General features: G+C 44.9%; 1 long non-coding RNA gene across 1 annotated transcript; it reads left to right on the top strand.

Annotated features, from left to right (window-relative positions):
* The first annotated feature begins 4,593 nt into the window (after positions 1–4,593).
* Positions 4,594–6,105, top strand: LOC109268108 (uncharacterized). Its single transcript, XR_002080475.2, has 2 exons — positions 4,594–4,715; positions 5,527–6,105. It is a non-coding gene; the product is annotated as an uncharacterized LOC109268108 (long non-coding RNA).
* Positions 6,106–6,431: the final 326 nt, after the last annotated feature.

Raw genomic sequence — 6,431 nt, 5'->3', positions numbered from 1 at the left:
TTTTTAATTTTTTTTTTAACGTTTATTTATTTTTGAGACAGAGAGAGACAGAGCATGAACACGGGAGGGTCAGAGAGAGAGGGAGACACAGAATCTGAAACAGGCTCCAGGCTCTGAGCGGTCAGCACAGAGCCCGATGCGGGGCTCGAACTCACGGACTGTGAGATCGTAACCTGAGCCAAAGTCGGCCGCTTAACCGACTGAGCCACCCAGGCGCCCCCCCCTGGCATCTATTTTAATAGCTTCCTGATCATTTTCTTGGACCTCCTTGATGAGCCACTGCTGAAAACTGGCCAGGCTATTAGGGGCACCCATGCCTGGGGAAGGAGCAACTTAAACATTAAATTTCCTAAGGTCAGTATTTCCATGCCCCAATTTATTTTTATTTTTAATTAAAATTTTCTTCATTAAGTTTTAAATTTTAATTCTAGTATAGTTAATTCTAGTAGAGTTCTATTAGCTTCAAGTGTACAATAGAGTGATGCAACAGTTCTATACACGAGTCAGTGCTCATCATGATATGTGTACTCTTAAGCCCCTTCACCTATTTCACCCAACTTCCCCACCTCCATGCCCCAATTTCTATTTTCTAGTTTTTTTTTTTTAATGTATTTATTTTGAGAGAGACAGAAAATGCGAGAGACAGCAGGGGAGGGGCAGAGAGAGAGGGGGAGAGAGGATCCCAAGCAGGCTCTGCATTGCCAGTGCAGAGCTCAAACTCACAAACCCTGAGATCATGACCTGAGCCAAAATTCAGAGTCAGATGCTTAACCAACTGAGTCACCCAGGCACCCCTATTTTCTAGTTTTGATTTTAGATGTATCTTACATTTTTTTTGCTTTCATAGTTCAAGGACTGATGACCAACAAACCTCCTGACGCTGGGTCCTAGCACCCAAGCTTCTCTCCTGGGCAGATACTAATTTCTCCATGTGTCATAATCACCCACATCTGAATATGCTCACTGTTTTGTACTCATCTGAGTTAATCCAATTTAGGCTTATGTTGTTTTCTTTGGCTGAAGACTTTGGAAGGCAGCATGAAGTTTGGGGATTTTTCTTTTCTTTCCAGAAGGAGAAAACTCTTCATCAACAGAGGACTTTAGTATTTTAATTCCTGGTCTTTCAACTTTATTTAACATCTTTGCACCCACTCAAGAAAAAGGAAATTTTCTAGACTGTTTCAAGGAATTACACACATGATTTATTAGAATGTAAATTTGTCCTAAAACTGTGACCTTGCTTTAGTTCACTGAAATGTGCAGTGGATTTCACAGGATTCATTTCTATTTTTTTTTTATGTTTATTTTTGAGAGAGAGAGAGAGAGAGAGAGAGAGAGAGAGAGAGAGAGAGAACAAAGCCGGGGAGGGGCAGAGTGAGAGGGAGACACAGAATCCAAAGCAGGCTCCATGCTCTGAGCTGTCAGCACAGAGCCCGATGCGGGGCTTGAACTCATGGACCACGAGATCATGACCGGAGCCGAAGTCAGATGCTTAACCGACTGAGCCCCCCAGGTGCCCCGGGATTCATTTCTAAAACACTTTTAGGTCTTGGAATGGGTTTCAAGCTGATTTTTAGGTTTGTTGCAGTTTTTGCTCCTTCCCTCTCATCTTGCCATTGCCTGCCTGTGTGTGGCTTCCCTGCTTCAAATCACCAGCCTAAAATGAGTGTCTTGTCCTCTGTGTGCCAGGCACATTGAATGACAGCATAAAAGGCAAAAGCACATTCCCTACCTTTAGGATTAAAATGCAGATGGGGAGATAAGGCAATCACAAGAGATTATAAAACAGTATAAAGCAGTATATATAGGAATGACCGTGTTCCAAGCTGTGCCCTTATTAGTCTGCCGGCTTCATTGACTAGCTAGACTGAGCGGTTAGTTTTCTTCAGCCCTCTCTGACCAAGCATGTGAGCTATCAGAGAAAGCAATCTGGCACTTTCTCAGGGGGGCTGTGAAATCACCTGAGCTATGTATGAACCTGCAGGAAAAAGAAGGGAGCAGTCATGGCCTTTTTGTCGCCAGAACTTGTGCACAAAGCTTAGGCGTCACTGGAATACTTTACTGAGAGGGAATCTGACTTCCAAGCAATGATTGGAAAAAGCCACAGCCAGGGCCACTCTGCACCCTCCTCCCCTTCTCTCTCACCTCGATCATGGCTGTTATGTCAGCTGGATCACTCTTTCCCTTCCAGCTCAAGTCCACTCATCTGGGAGTACCTTTCCCCAGTGGGCCAGCCTTCAGTGACCTCCACACTGTAAAGTCTTCAGTGAGCTTTGTCACTAATGTGGGCCCTTAAAACACATCATGTACTGCCCAAAACATCCTTAGCTCTCATGTACGTACGTACATTTATTTATTTATTTATTTATTTATTTATTTTAACTTTTTTTTAACCTTTATTTATTTTTGAGACAGAGAGAGACAGAGCATGAATGGGGGAGGGTCAGAGAGAGAGAGGGAGACACAGAATCTGAAACAGGCTCCAGGCTCTGAGCTGTCAGCACAGAGCCCAACGTGGGGCTCGAACTCACAGACCGTGAGATCGTGACCTGAGCCGACGTCAGATGCTTAACTGACTGAGCCACCCAGGCGCCCCGATTCATGTACATTTATTTTTAAGCAACATTTAATAATGCCCGGGGCGCCTGGGTGGCTCAGTTAGTTAAGCATCAGACGTCGGCTCAGGTCATGATCTCATGGTTCATGAATTTGAGCCCTGTGTCAGGATCTGTGCTGACAGCTCAGAGCCTGGAGCCTGCTTCAGATTCTGTGTCTCCCTCTCTCTCTGCCCCTTCTCTGCTCATGTTCTGTCTGTCTGTCCGTCTCTCTCTCAAAAATAAATAAACATTAAAAAAATTTTAAGCACCATTTAAAAATTCCCAAAGTCTGAGAAAGCAAAACCATACCCCAAGGCCCAGAGAGAGTCTGAGAACTGGCCAATTCATCTTCTCTTTGTTTTATTTTTATTTTTTTTAAGTTTATTTATTTATTTTGAGAAAGAGAGAGAGAGAGCGCATGCAAGCAGGGGAGGGGTGTAGAGAGAGAATCCCAAGCAGGCTCCAAACTGTCAGCCAGGAGCCCGATTCAGGGCTCGAACTCACAAACAGGTCAGATCATGACTTGAGTGGAAACCAAGAGTCTGACACTTAACTGACTGAGCCACCCAAGAGCCCCTTCTCTTTGTTTTAAAAAGCTAGCTTGTCATACCATTTCAAAGTGCTGGCTTTCATTCTTGGCATTTTCTGGCTTAAAACCCTCCAAATGCACAGCACTGCAAGACAGCACTTCTGGATCCTTGGTCCTGGACTTAGACTCCGATGCTATGACCCCCACCCCCCAACCCTCCGCCTCCACCAAAGTGCACATTTGACACTGTACCCCCTGTGTCTTGCTCTTATTCAACCAAGACATAGAAATAAAATAAAATGCCTGTTTGGGGTGGCTGGGTGGCTCAGTCAGTTGGATGCCCAACTCTTAATCTCGTTGGTTTCGGCTCAGCTCATGATCTCGTGGTTCGTGGGTTCAAGCCCGGGTCAGGCTGTGTGCTGACAGCGCGGAGCCTGCTTGGGATTCTCTCTCTCTCTCTCTCTCTCTCTCTCTCTCTCTCTCTCAAAAATAAATAAATAAACACTTTTTTAAAAAATGCCTGTCTGATACTCACTTGATTCCCCTTGGGAAGACAGCTGCGAGTGGTAAGGGAGGAACTTTCCCAAGAGACACATCTTAAAGGTGCAGCGGGACTCCAGGAAATTTGCCTCCTGGCCTTCCAGTCTGTTGAATGCGCTCTTGTGCCTCCTCCACTAAAAGCCTCTTGGGAATTCTTTGAATTGTAAGTCAAATTTACATAGAATCCAGAATGTCTACATGCTTGGTGTTGCTAAAATCCAGGCTTTCTGTCTTTCTTACTGCATAGATGCTTTTCCCACCGAATTCACTAAGCTGAGCAGTGTGACCAATATCCCTTGGAAGTGAATGCTTCGTCTGGTTATCTTGTTGTCATGACAACATCTAAGCTTATTTCACCTTTATAAAAATGAGTCAGAAGCACATGTTTTATGACTCCATTTATATGAAGTGTCTGGAATATGTAAATGTGGACAGAAGACAGAAAGTAGATTAGTGATTGGCTAGGGTCTGGGGAGTTTGGGGTGGGGAAATTAGAGTGGTTTTTTATGGATATGGTGTTTCTTTGGGGAGTGATCAAATGCTCTAAAATTGTTTGTGGTGATGGTTACACAACTCTATGAATATACTAAAAACCATTGAGTCATACATTTTAAATGTGTGAATTGTATACAATGTGGATTTTATCTCAATAAAGAGACTATTTTTAAATGCACAGGCAACACTGAGCTGGGTGTGTACTTGAATTTGTTCCAGTGAAGGAGACAAACCACCTTCTGTCACTAAAGGAGAAGAGTCTAGGCTCTTATCCTGTCTACCCTTACTGTATACACAGTTTCTATTTGGGGCCTTTTTATAGTTGTATTACAGTTAGTGAGCAACAGTTAAGTCAAAAACCACAAAGGCCTTGGTTACAGCTTACCCTTGTTTTTGATCAACAATGACATGACTGATGTCACTATGGCTCAACTCAACCACAAACATGGATTCAGGAAGTTCTGGAGATGTGCTGGGGGCTAGTGGAGATGACCAGCTGGAGATTTGGCTCCTTGGAGAGACAGTGGTTGGCTAGACCTGAGCTCCACAGGAAGGTGTTGGCACAGGCTGGAAAAAATGTCTTCTCCTGACCTGGAGGTGGAATGTTACTATGGAAGGAATCCTGAGGGAAAAAAGAGTTCTCTTGCTTGGCCTGGACATACAGACTGGGGATTCTTGAGAAGAGCTCATTTTGAGCCCAGCATTTCTCTAACTAACTTCCAGCCCAGCACCCCTCTTCCACTTCACTGCCCCATCCCTGATCCCCAAGGGAAACCATACCAGATTGGGAGGATGGCGATGCTGGTGGGGGAGGGGGGGACATCTGTAGTGAAGTGACTGTAGAGCACGAGAACATGAGACAATTCTCCCATAACTTAGTAACAAGGCCTTCTGTTGGTTACATTTTATGTGTCAATTTGGAGAGGCCACAGTGCCCAGAGAGTTGGTTAAGTCTTTTCTGGATGTTTCTATGAGGGTGTTTTTGGATCAGATTTACATTAAATCAGTGGGCTGTGAATAAAGCAGATTGCCTTCCATAATGTGGGTGGGCCTCATCCAAGCAGTTGAAGGCCTGAATAGAACAAAAGGCTGACCCTCCTCTGAGTAAGAGGGAATTCTGCCAGGAGACTGCCTTCATTTGCAACACTGGCTCTTCCTGGCTTGCTGGCAGAACCTTTACACTCCAACTGCAACTGTTTCCTGACTCTCCAACCTGCCAGCTTCCCGCTTCAGATTTTGGACTTGCCAAGCCGCCACAGTGGCATGAGCATACTCCTGAAAATAGATTTCTTTATATATATGTATACCCTATTCTGTTTTCTGGAGAGCCTTGACTAATATAGGCCCATATTTCTCTGGCTTCAGGAGGGACACTTGGAACAAAAAGGAAATATTGCTCTGATCTCACCAAAAGGAGACTGAAAGACCGCCAACCAGGGACAGGAGCTTCCTGAGTAGGAGCTGAGGCCTCTGTGTGGTAATTTAGTGAGAGCATAGCCGGTGAGAGAACCATGTGAAAAACACGTGAGTCTCCAGCTAGAAAAGGGGATTAGGAGACCCGTGTCTGTAGATGTACCCATGGCTTATGGAGCTTGGAGAAACGTGGGCTTACTAACATCCTAAAGCAAGCCCTGCCTGCCAAGTCTTCATATAGAAAGTGCTTCTTCTAGGGACGGTCAGTCCCAGGTTGGCTCTTCAGGCTTGGACAGGGTTGCTTCAGATTTCTGTTCTTTGTGGACATAGGTCATCAACTTCTGGTTGGGCAAAGACAACAAGAGACATGTCCAAGTTCAGCCTCAGGAACCACCTTGGATGGCAGAAGCTGGCCCTTGAAGCTTCCCTAACAAATAACAGCAATTCTCGAGAGTCCTCATACACACAAGATAATGCTTTAGCAGTCAACAGGGGCTCTCAACTCTGAAATAAATGACGTCCACTTGGTCACTCTTCCTACAAACTATACACTTCTTTGAAACATACAGACACATCCATACTCTGAAACAAGACTCATGCTGGTAAAAAAAGAAAAAAAAAAGGAGAAAGGGGCTTGATATTTAGGACAAAGGGGTGGGAGCTCTCTGTGAACGACATTACACAAGAGAAGGTATGGAGGAGGAAATGGGGCAGCAGAGAGCAAGGCAAAGACCGAGGCCAAGTGAAACAGGAACATCAGCCAGGAAGCACATGGCTCGGTCTTGGAGACATTTCCTTCAAGTTCCCTCTTGCCCGAAAGCCTCACCAGTGTTGGGATGGCGAGTGCTGTCACCTCT

Source organism: Panthera pardus, unplaced genomic scaffold, assembly GCF_024362965.1.
Source record: "Panthera pardus isolate Hobbes unplaced genomic scaffold, ASM2436296v1 HiC_scaffold_8, whole genome shotgun sequence".
Lineage (NCBI taxonomy): Eukaryota > Metazoa > Chordata > Mammalia > Carnivora > Felidae > Panthera > Panthera pardus.
This window is presented reverse-complemented; position numbering and strand designations above follow the sequence as displayed.